This window comes from Leptinotarsa decemlineata, unplaced genomic scaffold (assembly GCF_025532065.1).
Source record: "Leptinotarsa decemlineata unplaced genomic scaffold, Ldec_3_MD MMD2_P_RNA_scaffold_6, whole genome shotgun sequence".
Taxonomy (NCBI): domain Eukaryota; kingdom Metazoa; phylum Arthropoda; class Insecta; order Coleoptera; family Chrysomelidae; genus Leptinotarsa; species Leptinotarsa decemlineata.
In genome coordinates, this window is record NW_027412533.1 from 16,105,535 (window position 1) to 16,125,897 (window position 20,363).

Below are 20,363 nucleotides of genomic sequence, written 5' to 3' on the forward strand. Positions count from 1 at the left end.
TCATGAAAATACACAGAGATGATAAATTTTGATGAAGGTTTGTAAAGTATATCAGTACCACAAAACATCTTTCATCAAAGAACTGACGACATTTACATCATGAGTAGGTACTTTTGTGCAATATAATATTGTATACAGTAATATTTGAAAATAGGACGTGTTTATTAGTTGGCATTGGTATTAGTGACCTCAACAATAGCTATATTATGAATAAATAAGCATTAATTTTTGTGCATGATGCATTTGATAATACAGAATATTCCAGAGGTCACTAATAAATACCATTCGACGAAGACCAACGAGGAGGCAAAACTTTTCTTCGTAAGGTTTAGAAGGAAAATAATTACAAACTGGAACTGCATTTTGGAATAGATGTTTACGAGTTTCAGATTGAGAAATGACTTCTTTGGCAAAATGTTTCTCACATACTCAGTTTCTATGCAAGGCATGGATACCTAATAAATCATCCTCTGTTACATAACCGTAGCCAACAAGCAGCCCTAAAAAAACATTAACAAAATATCAATTTATTTGCATGGGACATTTTAAATGATTATAAATACAATGTTCAAAAAACTGCGTTGAGATAATGCTGAGAAATGAAAATTATTAACATTTACCTACCTTGTAGAATTCTCTTGAATTCTGAACAACCTTGTATTTTCCCCAGTTTTTGTAAAACAACCACGAACAACACAAACTGTTTCTCATTTGCGAAATATTCTCCTGTATAAAGGATATTTCACGTATTCACAAATTTCATTGTATTCCAATAGTTACTGAAATAAAAGTTGTAAACAATAACAAAGGAACGTTGAGTGGAATGTGAAAAGTGAGGTTGAAGTTAAAACCACCTGTAACTGCACATGCGTATAAAAACTAGGTTCTGGCGGGAGGCCTAGCTTTCGCATCTGTATTTAATCTGTGTCCAGACAAATACTACGGAAGTTTTCGCCGATTTCCAATACAAATCCGAACAGTATTCTAATGTTTTTCAATTGAACAAGGACCATACACGTTTTGCCCTATCATAATCATCATTAGATATATGTTTCTCATTCAATTGATAATAAAAATCGGATTTTGATGGTAGCTCAGTAAAATGGACACCAATATGTCTTGGCACAATCATGTCGCTGAAATTGCAAAGGCTGCTTCTCAAAAGCTTAGAACACTGTTTCGAAGCAGAAAACTGTACACACCTCAATAACGTTCGATGCTTTATAAAGCTCAGATCAGACCTTCTTTGGAGTATTGTTCTCATGCATGGAACTCTGCTCACAAACATACCCTGAAGTTGCTGGATTCCATCCAGAAAAGAGCCATCCGCTTTATTGGAGACGCGAACATCACGTTCAACCTTGATAATCTGGAACATCGAAGAAAGGTTTCACAAGAAGTGTTCAAGTGACTTGGCACATTTGATTTCACCAAGAGCGGTACATATCAGAAATACGCGACGGACTGTGGCTGCTCATCGTTTTGGGGTTCAACTCAATACACCTTGAACTTTACTGTTTAAGAACTCTTTCATATGGAGAACTGCGTCCATGTGGAATAAAATTCCTGAGAACATTTTTCCAAATGGATTTTATTTCCAGCGATTCAAATCGAATGTGAGTCGCTACTTTCGCACAGACACCCCTCTTAGAGCGCCTTAAGGATTCTCCTGTAGTGCTTGTATTTTGTCTTTAAAAAATTCTGACTTGGCCGAATCTCCAAAAAAAAATGTAAGGGAAAACTCCTTCCTGTCTCATCATGTGTTTCATAACATTGCTCTCTATGAATCTCAGCTTAGGGGATTGTTTTTTCAATTCCACCAAAGTTATTTTTTGCGGTACCCATCAATACATGCTCAATGAATGAAATATAATTTTCTTTAGTTTGGGCGATTACATCCACCTTGTTTTTATTATTGCGTAACGCTTTCATGAACAAGTGGCTTTCATAGGCACTCAAATTATGGTAAATTATTGGAACGAAATTTAGTAACTTATAACTCAAATTTAATCGAAAATTTGCGGCTCCTTACGTTTTCCTTCTCTCAAGTGACAATGATCTCTCTCATGCCGACATCACCCAATTTGAAAGGTTTTCCATGTAATATGGGGTTCTTTGATACTCTACAATATTGATGAGACACGAGTGTTGCCTTATGCTTCGGATAATATTGAATGATATTACTGGAGTTTTTTCCCAACACCAAGTCGTTATTTTTAATACCTCGACACGTGTTTCGATCACCAAGTGATCATCTTCGAAGATTAAAACTGTATTAAACTAAATAGTTTTTCGATGTTATATAATTTGTTTGCTTAGTAAAGCAAAGTATCACAAGTTGGTGGCGAGGTATTGGTGGACTTGGAAAGGCGTAATAGCATTGTTTGAATTCAAGGCGAATCCAAAAAAGACTTAGTTATAAAATGCTAGAAGAATATAGAACTGTTTCAAGATGTTTAATTATCTCTCTGTCTCTTTTTGGGTATCAATTGGGTGAAGATTGGTTTGCTTACGAAAAAATAATGAAACAATATTTTGTCACTCATTACATTGAAAAAAAAAGTGGCAGAACTTTTGACTTCAGTAGGTGAACAAGCTCGCTGAATTTTGAGAGATCTTTGAGATGTGATTCAAGCTTGCCTTTTTAGCTTTCAAAGCTGCAAACTCAGAAATAACTCAATCAAAATTTATATTTTGCATTGCTTCGTGTTCAATGGCTAATATACCAAGATTGCTAAGCCCCAATTTGGTCTTTGTTGCACGCGAATAGTTTTTTATTAATTTTATTTTACTGAGATTTCTCTCGCAAACCGCCATGAACAATTTTAATGTAATCATTAAATTTGAAAGAGATTCGGTAAAATCTAAAGAAACCCAATCAGAAACTATAATATTAGCGGCTTTTAAGTGCTTTCGCAGTCTTGGTATCTCCAAAAGTAATTATGTTCAGTAAACTGGAATGTAGCTAATTTCAGTTCTTCAGTATTCGCCGAAAGCAAAGTAGTTGTTTGTACGATCTCGAACGATGAAGCCACATCTTGAAGAGACTTCGATCTTGTCTGGAGTTCAACTCTGAATCGGTTAACACATTCCAGCATATCTTTTTGAAGTTTTTCTTTCAGTGCTAGTCCTGTATTTTACGACGAAGTCTCTTTCTGTTGGAATATATAGTCTGATTTTTTGTAGCAATGTCTATTGCCTTTTCCACAATGTGACCCAGTTTTTCTTCGATATAGAGACGAAGTGCCTCTATTTTTGTAGCAGTTTCGTCAACAGTCGAGCCTTTACTTTGCAATGCAATCTGTGCAGCATTCATTTTCCGAAGAGCGTCATACCAGAATAATAGATAGCATAAAAAAGGGTAATGGCACACAACAGGCATGAAATTTTGTGTAGCACTTCTGGTGTCTGTATTTTCTGGTGTCTGCGTCTACAAGTCCTTCAAAATTATCTGCTAGTGATTTTACTGCACGGTAATGAGCAGTCCAACGCGTTGTTTAGAGTCTTTTAACAGATAATTTGCTATGTTTCATGAGCACTTGCCAACGGCTAGTGGAGGCGAAACAAATTGAAAAAATCGTGTCTACCAGAAGATGACGTGCGTCGCCTTTTATTTTGGTTCCGTGTCTATATACAGTGGCAAATGGTCCTTCTCTGTTTTGAAAATAATAACTTCTTTTTTTATTATCTCAATCCGAAAATTGTAAGGAACAGGATTACTCCATTCTGACACATCCCAAAATGAATATTATTGGATTGTTCTCCCAACACCAAACCGATATTTTAACACCTCGACCCGTGTATCGATCACCAAGTGATCATCTTCAAGAGGAAGATTAAGTTTGATCTCCCTCTTGAAGATGATCACATGGTAATGGAAACAACGTGTCGAGGTGTTAAATAACGGTTTGGTGTTGGGAAAAAACTCCAGTAATATTCATTACTACATCAAAGGTTCCAAACAGTGCATCACAAGTACATCCTTAAAGTATGAAAATGGTTCATTCACGTCAGTAGTATATTTTCCATCGGTAGCACTATCATTATTATTTTCACCATTTCCTTTCGTTCATATTAATTAATTCTGTCCTGTCAATGTTGCTTCCTGAAGTGAACTGATATTATCTAAATCATCTCTTGCATTTGCATCAAGGTGAAAATTAGTTTCTTTTGATGAACTTGGTCTGTCATCCGTTTATGTAACATTTCAAACTGGATCCAGACATACTTTGAGCTACATATTCATTCTAACCTGTTTGGCTTTCCTTTGCTGAAACCCACTTTTCCTTTTGAATGTATGAACTCCCCGGGCATTTTCACTCGATGTTTGATTCTCACACTGAAAAAAAGACTAGTTATTATGTTTCAATGTGAGAGTATTTTCTCATAAACTACTTAAGCAATGTATGTACTAGTACAGTGCAATAAGTATAAGGACTATAAGGTATAACGAGTTATTTTCGAGACTGTTTTCGTTTGTTCAGTATTAATCCTTATCTAAATAAATTAAAATCAACTTATATAGGTTCCGCTGAGTAATTTAATTATAATATTAATTTACTCATAAAATATTCGATATGAATCAATCAATCCTTTTGATCTTCACAAATACCAGAAATTAGGTTTCTAAACTATTATTTTATCACTACCTACACGTTTAACAATTCACGCCAACCACTCCACGAAACAAATGAGAAACGATGCAACTGAGATATCAAAGATCACGACTATGGGACGGGGAATCCCACACGTCAAGATCGTTCGCTTTTGGGGATAACCCCGAATTATAGATAATGCTGAGCTAGTGCTTGTGGAGGAACCCTCGAAGTGGAGAGCTGAGTTAGCGATTTTTTTAAAATGTCCTACTTTAGCTTAAGAAGCGAAAAGCAGAAATGCCAGGAATTTTTCAGATGATTACCCAGAAGCATCTAGAGCCGTTGTCCTACTATTGTATAGATTGCATCAAGAATTTCAACAAAAAACTGGATTCATCAGAAGAAAGAATTCTGAGTATTTGGTGGGATCCAAAGAAAGATATTTTCTCCAACAAGACAAAATTTCACAAAGCTGATAAGTACATATTGGAAAACAGGAGGAAACCTAAAAAACGGGAAAATACTGGATTTTCGCTGCCATTCTAGATGTGGCGATATTAATGCCACCCGATCCACTTGCCTATTGAGGCAGTCAAGTTTCGCGGACAGTGCGGTGCAGACCGATCTAATAAGACATTTGAATGATTGTTGAAGTTTCAGTTGAAGATTTTGTTGTATTGAACGTGAAATGAAATTATTGGTTAGTCAATTATTGGTTAAACCACGGGAAAAAACGTATCAATTAAGACGAATGAAATATTTTCAAGAATATATTCTCCAAACGACATTTGCAGAAGTTGAAAAAATTATGAACGCCAGACATCCCACTCACCTATCCATTGACCCTAATTAACTATAAAGGAAAAAAATTATTATTTAATTGAAACTTCGTATTCCGTGCTATCTAAATAAATGGAAGATTGCCCAGAAAATAATTTATATATTCTAGCAAAGCTGAGCTAATTAGAAGAAGCAAGTGGCCCGAGAATTTTGAAAATATAAAAATTTCGATTCGAATAGTCCTAGAAATGTATGGCCCAAAGGAAGAATTGTTAAAATCTACCCTGCAAAGAATGGTGAAGTACGAGTGGTGGATGTGATCACAGCTACAGGAATTAAGTTGAAACGAGCCGTCCCTAATCATTCTACATTGGATGTTGCTGAAGAAGAGAATCCAGGAATCCAATGAAGCGATAGTAATTGTTTCAACCCGAAGCAATTACTGTGGCATAGAATGTTGAATAGTTTATGTTTCTAAATGGTTAGTTTTCGTTCGGCTTCTATTGATTTTATTGCTATTATTTTGTTCTATTCGTTTGTTACTACTTCTAGTAGTGTTACTAAGTGGCAAAAAACATTGAAATTTTCATTTCTCATTTTTCATGATGATCTCCTACCACGTAGTATCGACTACATCAACCATCAATTTATTATTTGATCCCATTTGCTACTTCCTACTTGTGCGACCTGTTGTTTTCATCAATGACGCAAATAAAAAGTGAAGAGAGATATCGACTCAATTGAGAAAATGATTCAATGATGAAAAAACGGAACCGCGATACGAGATATTGGCTAACGAAAAACAAGTGCACACATCAATATGACAATGACTCATGATTTTTTATTTAAGTTCGTTAATTTGTATTAACCTGAAACAAATGTTGTTCAACTTTTCTCAATAAAAGATCAACTGGTTTAATCTTCCTCTTGAAGATGATTACTTGGTGACTGAAACACGTGTCGAGATGTTAAAAATAACGGTTTGGTGTTGGGATAAAACTCCAGTAATATTCATTACTACACCAAAGGTCGAATATTTATTGGTCATGAGATAGCACGAGATACTAGATACTATGCTAAGAAGATTCCAAAATGATTTCATGATACTTGAAATAACAAAGGGCGTTTTCCGTACATTCCTGCGTTTTCTGGCACTACAAAAGAATACTTACAATCAATAGATCAGTTGGAATAAGGAGTACTGAACTCAGAAATAAATGGTTCTTTGAAATTCTCGGTTCATCCAGGCACCCACCTAGGTATCCTGGGTATTGAAACTACCAACATGTCAATTAGAAGGAGAAAAAAGGAAAACGAATTCTTGAAAAATGTCCACTATTTTTTCAAATATGACACAAAAAAATGCTACCTAAAGAAAAAAAGAGGTTTTGTATTTGAAAGAAAAGTACCTATCTGGATTCCCTATTTTTGTACTTACTCTTAATTTTGAGTGTACCCACTGAGTGTTCTATCGGAAAACATGTTTCTGTAAAAATAAATAATTGAATAGGTACTCGGAAAAATTCAAAATTTGAAGCTGTATCTTCTTTCATAAACTACACCTCACGATTTGATTTCCACAAACTTTATTTCAAAAATATATCACGTTTCGCACAGTAGCTTTATCAACAGTAATTTGAATACTACAAGTTGCTTTTTACACTATTATTTATATACTACAGGTAACCATAATTGAGACTACCTTCAACAAATTTCCTAAATCTCTACCTGAAGCATATTACCTCACTTCTACGCCAGTTTGACATACAAAATAAAGGTTTGAAACTAAATCATTTGGAAGCAATGGAAATAAATAAACTTAAAAATTCAAGCATTCTAATGAATGACCAACTGGATTTGAATAGATCACCATTATTTTGCGTTTTCATTTAGTATATTGTGTAGAAATCCTGTAAATGATATCTGATTTCATTCCATAATGAATGTTTGGAATACAAACTGAGTAGAGAAAAGTATTTTCTGTATAATTCAGTGTTCATATAAAAGTATTTGTTTAGAGAATTTTTTTTTGTGTAATTCAATGTTTATATGAAAGTAGCTCTTTCAGGAAGGCTTTTTCTTTCAATTTTTGTTTGAAAGTTACTTCTTTGCATGATCTACACATCTATGTATAAAGTTACTTTTTATAAAATTCATTACTTCCTTTCTTTCTTTGAAAGATTCCCATATTTTTCTGTATCTAATGGAGTTGTAGAAAGCCAAAAACTTACTTTCCCAAAAAAGATGATGAACTTCCAGAAATTGATGTTCCAAAATTTTCAAGGAAAGACATATTCAAAAAATTGCACAGCCTGTTTCATCCTGGTATCAAATCAACTAAAAAAAATATTTGACCTAAAATTGAAAGTTCTGTCGGCAAATACGATATTCCAAACTCAAGGTTTGAAGTATTCCCTATGGAAGACATACGTGCTGAAACAGTGGCTAGGACCCTATAATGGATGGAAAACTAGATTTGGAGTACCAACCAGAATAACCACAGATCATGGAAGACAGTTCGAGACTACCTCATTCTCTGAATTTTCCTAAATAATGGATTTCAATTACTTGAGGACTACCCCATATCATCCAAGTTCTAATGGAATGATTGAAAGGTTACACAGAACTATGAAAGCTGCTCTCAAATGTCGTTCTGGAAAATGGTCCGAAGATCTATCAAGAATTCTACTTGATATACGAGTTACACCGAAAGAAGATTTAGGTGGTATCAGTAGAGCTGAGATGGTATAAACGATAGAAATGAAATTAACACAAGGTTCTGATCACAGCAACAAAAAAATATTCATGTATGAAGAATTACCAACTGTTACACACGTCTTCGTTAGAATAGATACAGCCAAAAAAAAACCTTCGCAACAGTCATATTCTGGATCATACAAGATGTTAAAGCGAAATGACAAATATTTCACGGTTTCAATCAACAATGGAAAAAGTGTCCATAGAGAGACTCAAACCAGCTTTTATAGAGAATCAGCATAAACGAGATATCAATAATGAGAACAAAATTGGCTGTCAAAATCTTACCTCTGGAAATGAAGACGAAATGGACAAGTTTCTACAGAAACTCCTACACCACCTTATTCAAGACATCTATAGTCCCAATCAGACGGGGGATTAATGTGGTATCACATCATCAAATCAAATCAAAAATCAAATCAGTTTATTCATTGTTGTGGAATTTTCCGCGGTGGTAGGGCGCCGGACTCACGATCGGAAGACCGTGGGTTCGATTCCCGCCTCGACCAGATATTTTTCTCGAGAGAATGTATCTGGTTGAAGCTGAAATGATTCTGCAACCGTGTTAGGATTCACACGTTAAAAAGTAAGACCTCGTTAGTCCTTAGCTCGCACAAGTTTCTCAACTTCTGAGAGTTGTCGTTCGTATGGGGGCGACAGCTGATTAACAGAAAAACAGATTTTAAACATATCCAAAGGACCCATTAGGGTATAGAACATGTCAGGATATAATATCTCATTGCATGTATATAAATATTTATATACTATAGTATATAGTAAAGACTACGTACGTAACTACAAAACAACAAAAAAGAACAGCAATGTAAATTATTTGCTTAAATAGTTACATTAAAACTTCATCAATGGTATAAAATAAGTTTTCTTGCAGAAAGCGTTCTATGGAGTTTCGAAATTTGAAGTGTGTATGCTGAATTTTAATGCTAGTGGATAATAGATTGTAAATTCTTACACCATTTGATGTTATTTGGAGATTACCTACTATGATTTGGATAGATTATCTGATTGTTTCTGGTTTGGTAGACATGCATATCCGAATGCCTGGGAAGATTGTTTTAAATTTTATGAATGTAGCAGGCAACTTCCACTATATGTATGAAGACATGCCAGAGAAAGAATATTCAATTCGGCAAATAATGGCTTGCAGGAATTTCTGGGGGATACATTTTTTATAGTTCTTACTGCTTTTTTTCTGAATAAGAAATAGATGCTGGGCAGCCGGAGAGTTTCTCCATAGTAAAATGCCATAAAATAGAATAGACTGGATTTTAGCAAAGTAGAAATTTCTCAGACTGCCGATATCAACCACATTCCGCATACATCGAATTTGATATATTTTTGTATTTAATTTATTTATAGTTGCTGTGATATGCTCATTCCAGCTGAGATCGTCCTCCAGGGTGATTCCCAAGAATTTTGTTGTTGATTTTCTGATAATATTTAAATCATTCAGTTTGATTGAGAGTGGATTGTTTATTATTCTTTGTCTGGTGTGAAATATTAGATACTCAGTTTTTCTATATTGAAATGTAGTTGATTAGCTGAAAACTATAATCCTAGTTTACCAAGAAGATGGTTACAAGCTTGTTCCTCATTTCACTCCTACTGTCTCCCAGGAGGAGACAAGAAAAGACGAGTCATCGGCATACAGCGTGATGTTAAAAATGATGGTAAAAATTCCACTATATCTGCAATGAATAAAGAAAATAGTATCGGGGCTACAACACTACCCTGTGGCACTCGCATTTCCAGTTGCGAGGCATCTGAGCAGTGCTTACTCAGTGCTTACTAATAGATCCGTCAACTTCTTTGAAACAAATTTGGACAAACTGACTTCTATCGGAAAGATATGATTCAAACCATTTGGCTGCAATTACTCTTATGTCACAAAGCCAAAGTTTTTGTATCAGTGCCTTATAAGGAATACAGTCAAAAGCCCTACTTAAGTCGCAAAAAATTCCAACAGGGTGATTTCTTTCGTCGATCTCGGACAATACATTATTATAAAAGTCAACTGTTGCAGTTTTTGTGGATTTTCCCTTCCGAAAACCATACTGCTGGTCTGGTATGAGTCTGTATTTATTGATGAAGGGAGTTAGTCTGTCTAGCATACAATATTCGTTCACCTTTGCAAATGAAGAGAGACCTGAAACTGGTCTGTAATTGTTAATGTCACAGTCACTAGCGCCCAGTATAAAGTGTTTAGACGAAACAAAATATAAAAAACAATTTTTGTGATGTTGTTGATTGATTTGTCAGATATATATCAAAATAGATAGTTGTCAAAACTTCGTAAATATATTTCTATTGAAGAAGTCAGTAGTAGTTATTTGCTAACTAGGTACATCATAAACCAGTTAGGTATTTCTATCTTCTACATTGAAACGAAGAAATAGAGAAACCCAAAAAAGTTTTTGTACTTGAATCGGTACTTCAAATATCGTATTAACATGTATTTTGTGAATACTACAATTTCGAATCTAAACGCATACTACATAATTTACAAAAGTGAAAGAAATAAATAACGAACATTAGGCGGAAATATACCTACAATTACATTCGTTCCGCGCTAACACAGTCCCACCTAGTAAACACGAATTTGTTTGAAGCAGATAGGCAATAAAAACAATTATAAATGCCCTTACAGATTCCTTCCATATCCAAGAATGTGTGCCAACCAACCGTTCCTCTCCTCGCCAATTTGAGAGCCGAAAATCGGCGCGCTCGCGTCTGAAAGACCAGCGATCACACAAATTAATACTCTGAAGAAAAAAAAATAAAAAACTTCATTTGTTTTCAATCTGTAATAATCGCATTGGCGAGCGGCGAGTATCAGCGATCGTGACTTGGTGGCAAGCCCGTTATCCAATCGAGAAGGAGCATGATGTCACGACCTGCGAATCGCAGACCATCAACATGACATCAGGAACTAAAAATAGCTCGCTTATAATGAAAACCGCACATGGGACTGTAAAATGTTTGAGTTCAGCTGAGAGCGCGGGCGGTATATGACGGTAGAGGCATTTTATGAGATGTTTATCAATTACGGAGCGAATTTTATGAAATTGTGTTCGTTTGAAAATGTGCAGTGTCACAGACTCTTAGTTCGTGAAAATTGCGGACTTTTACGAGGTGGTTCTGATTTCTACTGTCGCAGGTGGTTTTTTGTGAGGTAAATATTTATATTTACCCTGCCTACGCCTTGATTCTTGTCGCTTTCAAAAAGTTTGAAGCAATACTTTTTGGTTATGCATGTTCACCTATTGTTTTGCCTCTACCTCAATTCACCTAACTCTCCCGGCTTTTATGTTAATCTCAAGGATTGTTTGCATAAGGATATACACGGAGTTAACTCGACAAATTGATTATTTATGTTTTGAGTAGTTATACAACTTGGAATAATGAACATTTCGATTTTTTAAATGAAATTTTGTCAATTTCTGCATAGGTATTTGATTAATTATTAAAAAGTGGTTATCAACACGAGAATCGAAAAAATAGAACACCATCCTAAAACAGACTGCGACTAAAACAGATACGTGCATGGAACATGCACGTATCTGTTTTAGTCGCAATGATTTTTGGCATCAAAGTCATGAAGTCCTACAATTTGTGCCTGAATCCACTTCAAGCTTATTGGTTCTAATGACTTTCTCATCAAGAGAATACTTGGTATTCCAAATATTGGGAAGATATAATGAATGTAACTTTTATAAATCAGCCAATTTTTATTTTGATATTCATTTAAATTTTGTTTTTTTCGGGAAACTTGAAATGTTCATTTTGCAGTAGAAAAAACACTATCACCTCATTGAGTACATTATGGCCCTATTCAGTTACAGTATACTATGAAAATATACCTACGTATGTATGTAGTACACCTTTCAATTCATCAATAATCATACTTTGATATTTATGTTGTAGATATTAAATTGTTGTAATTTTACTCGAAATTTTGATACTTTCTGTAAATCAATTTTTAGATTTTTATCTAAATTTATCGGTACATCTTAAACTGTAAATATCTAGTTACCTATACATATTTGAAACTAAATGTTTTCCGGAAGTTCCATTTGTTCTTATTCCACTTTTGAAATGATTACCTATCATATTTATCTCTATTCAATATCAAATCACAGGTGAGTCTTATTTACCTCAATACTGCTGGCCTCACTATATCTTTTCCAAAACAAACAGGAATCGTTTACGGTACTCATTCTCACGATAACAGCTGCAGAAAGGTGCTATAAAATTATCCCAAAAGTATTTGAACCAAGGAACTTCAATTTCTTAAACTGTTCTTTGATGACTTTGATCAGTTTAGGTGAATATATCTTGACGTTATATTTAATGATGTAGTTTTGTTTTTGTAAATGAATATTCTATCAGGAGAATACCTACGTATTGTTTGATATTGCTGCACCTGCTGATTCAATTTTCATTCAAAATAATTTTTTTTGTATTGGTATTACTACAATCTTTGTTTTTCACTAGTTATTAACAGGGGTGATTGTGATTTTTGAATCAGACTACGTCATAATTTTAGTCTCCTATTTCGCCGATTTTCTAAGCCTTGTTAATCTGAAGGTTCTGCTAGATTTACCGTTGAGCTGACAGAACCAAATCGAAATCATTCACTTTTTGGAAAAAAAGAACTTGAAATAATTTTAGGCTCTCTCATTAGATATCGAACATTTTTTTGGTTCTTGTCTGAATTAAATATACAGGTAAATTACCTCAGAGACACGCGATAAAAGCGGGAAATATATTTTCGAAACATCCTTCAACAATCAGAATCCTTCACTTTTTGGAACTTGCTATATTTTTAGACTCATTTTAGGCTTCCTCATTACGATATTGAACATTTTTTTGCAACTCGTTTGAATAAAATATTTGGATGATCACTAGAGACATGCAATTAAAGCGGATATAATTTTAAGAAAATATTCTTCAACTATAGGTGAGATAGAAATTTATTAAGAATTTTTGTCTCATTTCAGGCTCATATGAATGTGTAAGAGGCGAACATTTTTTGGAAAAATTATTCATGAATGGGAGAGATTTTAACTCATTTCAGATTCCTGTTACCTCCATCGCCAACTTTCCATGAATTGTGAGATAAAGGAACAAACGCGGGCGGTGTTGTCAGATTTTCTACTTTTTCACTTTCTGATGAATGAAATTCTTTCGGTGAGTAACGTTATCCTACGAGAGGACCATATTTTCGATGCAGTATTCAACATAGTCATACAAATCCTTGAGGAGACTAACAGTAATCTATCCAAAATATTTCGAATGTCAAAATATCTCATATTTCTCAAAAAGGAAGACATACAAATGATTATATAATATACAGGGTCAAAACAATGTGTTTGACCGTAATAGGCGAGGAAAAAATAATATCTGACAACGGTATAAGTAAAGTACCCGAATTATTACGCTATTAGGCTTTGTGGGGGAGAACACATAGAGTAGGTCACATGAAGAGAGTCGAATCAATTTGTTTGACCGAAATGATAACGAACGAAAGTGTGGCTGAACCAAAAATAACTAAATTCCTTTTTGTGTCATTCACTTTTCGACAACAGTCATGATCAAGTTTATATCTACAGAGTCAAATCAATTTGTTTAGTCGTAATAGGCGAGGAAAAAATAATGTCCAACAAAACTTCAAGTAAACTACCCAAAATATTTCGAGTGCCAAAAATTAATAGGCTACAAGGAAAAGAAGACATAGGGAATGTTATATTCTGCAGAGATGAAGACATACATATGAAATTACATACAGGGTCAAATCAATTTGTTTGGCCATAATAGGCGAGGAAAAACATAATTTGTCAACAAGACTATCAGTAAACTAACAGAAATATTTCGAGTGCAAAGAATTTTTGTATTTTGAAAAAATGAAGATATACAGATGAAATTATATACAGGGTCAAAACAATTTGTTTGGCCGTAATAGACGAGGAAAAAAATAATGTATGACAAAGCTTCAAGTAAAGTAACCAAAATATTCCGAGTGCCAAAAATTATTGAGATACATGAGAAAGGAGACATATGGATTGTTATATATAGTGGACCAAATCAATTTGTTTGGCCGTAATAGGGGAGGAAAAAAATAATGTCCGACAAAACTCCAAGTAAAGTACCTAAAATATTTCGAGTGCCAAAAATTAATAGGCTACAAGGAAAAGAAGACATAGAGAATGTTATGTATACAATGTCAAATCAATTTGTTTGGCCGTAATAAGTCAGGAAATAAATAATATTGCGACGCGACCTTCAGTAAACTAACAGAAATATTTTGAGTGCCAAGAAATTTTGAATTTCGCAAAACTGAAGATACACAGATGAAATTATATACAGGGTCAAAACAATGTTTTTGGCCGAAATGATAACGAAGGAAAGTGTGGCTGAGCCAAAAATAATTAAAATTTCTTTTCGTGTCCTCGCCTATTACGGCCAAACAAATTAATTTGACTCTGATATGAACTTCAACATGTCTGTCGAAAAGTGTTTGCAATTTTTTGACGCAAAAAGGAATTTAGTTATTTTTGGCTCAGCCACACTTTCGTTCGTTATCATCTCGGTCAAACAAATTGATTCGACCCTCTTCATATGACTCACTTTAGGTGTTCTCCCCCACAAAGCTTAATAATGTTTGAAACTCCGGTACTTTACTTAAACCGTTGTTAGATATTATTTTTCCCGCATATTACGGCCAAACGAATTGTTTTGAACCTGTATATAATTTCATCTATATGTCTTCATTTCAGCAGAACATAAGAATTTTTGGTACTCGAAATATTTCGGGAACTTATTTCAGGAACTTCACTTGAACTTATCAGACATTATTTTTTTCCTCGTCTATTACGGCCAAACAAATTGTTTTGACCCGGTATATTATATAATCATTTGTATGTCTTTCTTTTTGAGAAATATGAGAATTTTTGACATTCAACATATTTTGGGTAGATAACTCCTCAAGGATTTGTTATCTGTTGAATATTGTATCGAAAACATGCCCGCGTTTGCTCCTCAATCCCACATACAATTTTCCCTACGTCAGAAAGTGTGACCAGGAAACTGTGGCTAACTTCACACTAATAAAAATTTGAACTTGAAATAATTTGAAGCTCATTTCAGGCTCCTTTATTACGATGTTGAATATTTTTTGTTCCTCGATTGAATTAAATATTTGCGTGAATAACTCAGACATAAATGTAAAGTCGGCGATAGATGGGAATAAATCTGTTTAAAAAATCTGTTTTTCCGTTAACCAGCTGTCGCAGCCTACGAACGACAACCCTCAGAAGCCGAAACTTGTGCGAGCTGAGGATTAACGAGGTCTTACCTTTTAACGTGTGATTCCTAACACAGGTTGGACGATAGCAAGTGAAAATCGATCGTTCACTTGCTAGGAGCCTAAAATTCTCAATATATTTCTATCTCTCCTAGATTCGAAAACTTACTCCAAAAATCATTTTCGCCTCTACCATGTATGCTGAGGTAGTCACCCAAATATCAATCCAATTGAGGAGCACAAAATGGATCGATAGCGTAATGAAAGAATTGCATGATTGAAATTTCTAAAGAGTAAAGGATTTCGATTCAGTTCCAGTAGCTTAACGGTAAAGCTAGCAGAAAACAACAAACAACAAATGAAATGTCGGCGATGTGGGTTCACAAGAGCCTAAAACGAGACTAAAATCCTCAGTAGGTACAATTTTTTCTCACCCATAAATGAAGAATATTAAGTGTGTCTGAGGTAATCACCCAAATATTTGTTTCAAACGCGGGGCAAAAAAAATTTCAATACGGTGGTAATGAAGGAGTCTGAAATGAGTCTAAAATAATTGCAAATTTAAATTTTCCAAAAAGTGAAGGAATATGAGTTGATTCTACCAGCTTAACGGTAAGGCTGGCAGAATCCAATATTTTTTCAAAAGAATACATCGAAAGTCGACGATGGGGGGTCATAGGAGCCTGAAATGACCCTAAAATTATCAATATATATTTTCTCACTCAACTCGGTTTGTGTTTTTCTGTATTACTAAGATATAAGTTGATGTCGTTGTGACTGGAAATTACGAAAAGCTGTGACCGATAATGTGCTTGTTTCATTTACATTTCAACTTGTTGGAAAGAAAATTCAAATCTATTCCGAAACTTTTTTTTTCTATTCGTCGCATGATAATTTAAATTTAAATTGAAACAAAATCAAAAAGAAATACCCGTGCGTCATATTAGGGTGGACTATTAGTAAAAAATCAGGATTGTTAGGATTGTCCAAATGTTAGCAAAACCAAGAGTACGAATGATATGAAGTGCCAGACGAAGTGTTTATATCCCCGGCATAGTGCACTTATTACCAAAGTTATAATTTCAATACCGAGTTAATCGAAAAGATATAGATATAGATATAAATTATCTTTCAAAATACGTTATCGGTATAACAGCCATAATGTCAACCAGGGCATCTAATCACTTCAATATCTGTTTTCAAAATATATCGAGGTTTGAAAAAGATTTTTATTATTCAAATATTTTTCCGGTATAATGTATAGTGCTGACTCTGGCAACTTGCGTAGAGTGGATAATTTTAAAATGGTTGAAGTGTTTATAATGAAAATATATCTTAAATAAAAACGATACATTCATTTGGTATGAGTACATCTCATTTATAGACACAATTCAGACTTGGTATTTTGCTGAATTATTCTGAAATCTGGACACATTCTGATATATCTTATTTTTTATATCGATCAAGAAACAGTACGGTTGTGACGCTGTCTATGTTCAAGAACAAAACCGATACGCTCACGTGAAATATCTGTTTTATTCACATTGAAACAACGTAATCCACTAAACAAAATATTCAAAATTCATAACCAGCATAATGTCCAATACTTGACTCACTGTACACTATAGAAATGGCGGACAGGCGGTATGTTGAAATTTTGATTCTTGAAGTTATTTTCTTTCTGCAACTGCAATGAAAAGACAATTTAAAAAAATGGATAACAAGACGATAGCGAATTTTCAACATCGTTTCAACATCGGTTTTTTCCAAAAAGATAATTGTCTTCAAACCGGATATAATAATGTCAGGACAGATAATTCCCCCTTCTACTTGAATAGGTTTGTTGGTTTTCTGGTTCGGAACACTGTTCCGAACCAGAAAACTGTACACACGTTAGCAACTTTTGATGCTTTATAAAGCTCAGATCAGACCATCTTTGGAGTATTCTTCTCATGTATGGAGCTCGGCCCCTAAGCATACCCTGAAGCTGCTGGATTCCTTCCAGAATAGAGCCATCCGCCTGATTGGAGACGCGAACATCACTTGCAACCTAATATTCTGGAACATCGAAGAAAGGTTGGGGATTTGTTCTCTCTTCTACAGATACTTTCACGGGAAGTGTTCGAGTGACTTTTGCCACAGTTGATTCCACCAAGAGCGGTACATATCAGAAATACGCGACGGACTGTGGCTGCTCATCCTTTTGAGGTTCATCTCAGTCCACGTCGAACTTCACTGTTTAAGAACTCTTTCAATTGGAGAACTGCGTTCATGTGGAATAAACTTTCTGAGAACGTTTTTCCAAATAGATTTAATCTTTAGCGATTCAAATCCAATGTGAATCACTATTTTCGCACAGGCACCGCTCTTAGAGCGCATTAAGGATTTTCCTGTAGTGCTTGTATTTTGTCCTTGAAAAAACATCGAATTACTCTGAAATAAAAGAACATATTTTGAAAGAAACTGAAGTACGAAGAATCCCAATGTGGTTATACATAGAAAATTTAAATAAATTTCTCATCAAATATACCCTCTTCAAGGGAATATTTTTTCTATTTTTCATCATTGAACAAAGAATATGGAAAACTTCCAGAAAGAGGAAGAAACAAAATCACTTTAACTGTAGAGCATACATATACAGACGTTTCTTTCAGATCCAAACTGGAAAAAACCCTTTTGAAACAATTGCTTTCACATATACATTGAATTACACGAAAATAATTTTTTTCTATTCAGTTTGTAATACAAACTTTCGTGATGGAATTGAATCAGATGTCATAGGAACGCTACCCGGAAGAAAAAGTACTTTCATATGCACCTCGAATTACACGAAAATCATTATTCCTATTCAGTTCGTACTACAAACATTCATTATGGAATTGAAACATATCATTCATAGGAATGCTACCTAATATACGAAACAGAATCAATATAAAATGCCACTTACATGAAAGACTATCATCTTTGATGGTGTACTTTGAAGTTTCGGAACAATACACTTGTCTTATCGCCTATCTATTGAGATGTGTATCCTGTTACAAATATGAATCTAAAGAGAATATATTATGCATCCATACTAAAGCTGACCTTGTTCCATTGTCTTGTTTGTTTGAGATTGAAATATGAAGTTGTTTGTCTTTTGATGATAATTTCAACAGTACAGTTTCATTTCACAGAGTAATTTCAATAAAGACAATAAATATATGTAGTAGGTAGGAGTGTTTTGTTACATACCTGCGACAACAAGTGGTAATAATCAACGGTAGGTATAACTTTATAGTCCAATAAAATGATGATTCAAATTACCATCCGAAAGGCAAGTCTGCACTTTTCAAAATAACTCTTTTGAAAATATCTCAACAACATTAAAAATATGAGAAAATGGGGAAACAAAAAATGTAGGGATGTAAATTTTCTATGAATCACTTCTGAATTACTTTTGGCGTAAAAATAAAAATATATATAAATATAAAATAATATATCCTCGGTATAAGCGATCTGAGATTATTCGTCAGAATTTCTAAATATGATTTTTCCAAGTTGAAAAATTCACATTTTTCGATTTTTTGCAAATTTTTTAATAGGTATCACGCACTGCTGAATTATTTTCAATCTTTTATTGCAAATATTTCAGAAATGATTCAGGACGATTTTATAGAAAATTTTGATCCCTACATTATTTTGTTTCGATTTTTCATATCTCCTTATGTTTTTGAGATATTTTCAAAAAAGTGATTTTTGGGGTAGTTTTTAATTATTTTCTACCCCAAAAATGAAACATTTTTTAACTATAAATCCTTTGAATGTATGCTGAAATCAGCTTATATTGCAAAATGCAGATTGCCTTTTGGATGGTAATTTGAATCCTCATTTTATTGCGCTTTTACTTTCTGTTCACGTCCAACGGCACAGATTTTCTGTGGATTAATTGTTCTTCACCAGCATCTTTCTAGGATTGTAGGCTCAAATTAATTATATTGTTAGCATTCATCACCCTTGCAGGTTCAAAAGTCTTATATAATTGGGTGTCGTCAGCATATATGTGATAATTGCAAATAATTTTCAAGTATTGAAGTAAACAACTGACTGGTTGGAATCTGAATAGTGCATTTTTGCCTAAAGAATTCTATGATTCATTAAATCGAATGCTTCAGAAAAGTTGAGCAAAATGAGAACAGTGGCGTAACCTTCATCTATACCTCTGATTATGTCATCCGTTTTATTAGTTAGTGCAGTTATATAATTGAATCCAGGTCTAAATCCGGACAGCTCAAATGGCAGAATGTTGTTATTTCCAATAAAAGGACGAATTTGCATTCGAGAACCTTATAAAAAACTTGTAGAATATCTTATATGAATCAAATCTAATCGATATCATTTGGTCTATTGACTTTTGGTGAAGGTATGACGTTAGCCATTTTCCACTAAGAGGGAAAGTATGGATTTCAACAAACAAGTAAGCACCTTCACTATACATTGTATTTAAAGTAGGCATTTATTAGTTATCAATTATTAATTCATAGTTACTCATTCCGTTCATGATCAAATTTTTATTTTTACTCGGCTCACTAATGCTAATTCGCGAATGGTTCGTGATCAATAAATCAGATGAATGATTGTTTACCTTTCAATACTGGCCACCGGCAAAGATATAGGAGTTGAGTTCTCCGAACAATAGGTATTTTAGACAATAGTTCAATCACTTAATTTGCACAGGTAAAGGTATCAGAAACCTTCGTTCATTGGAACCTCGAAAAAATAAATTATCCACTTAAACATAGATAGTGCAGCTAATGGATGGGCAAGGTCAAACATCGCGCTGGCATGAATTGATGGAACAGTAGTTTTATGGGGAATGGTTGCAGAAGTAATTAATTTAAAGTGCAAATTGAAATTTTGAAGGACTCCCG

At 34.1% G+C, this 20,363-nt stretch overlaps 1 protein-coding gene and 1 long non-coding RNA gene across 2 annotated transcripts in view; one reads left to right on the top strand and one right to left on the bottom strand.

Moving 5' to 3' along the window:
* Window positions 1–1,852: 1,852 nt before the first annotated feature.
* LOC141480174 (uncharacterized) lies at window positions 1,853–11,072 on the bottom strand. The gene is made up of 2 exons (XR_012464210.1): window positions 10,796–11,072; window positions 1,853–4,339 (listed from the first exon to the last, which is right to left on the bottom strand). It is a non-coding gene; the product is annotated as an uncharacterized lncRNA (long non-coding RNA).
* A 41-nt stretch (window positions 11,073–11,113) lies between these two features.
* Window positions 11,114–20,363, top strand: part of Atf3 (Activating transcription factor 3) — a 148,922-nt gene continuing 139,672 nt past the window's right edge. The window contains exon 1 of the mRNA XM_074170057.1: window positions 11,114–11,322. The gene's annotated coding sequence lies outside the window, so the exon portion shown is untranslated. The remainder of the gene's footprint in view (window positions 11,323–20,363) is intronic.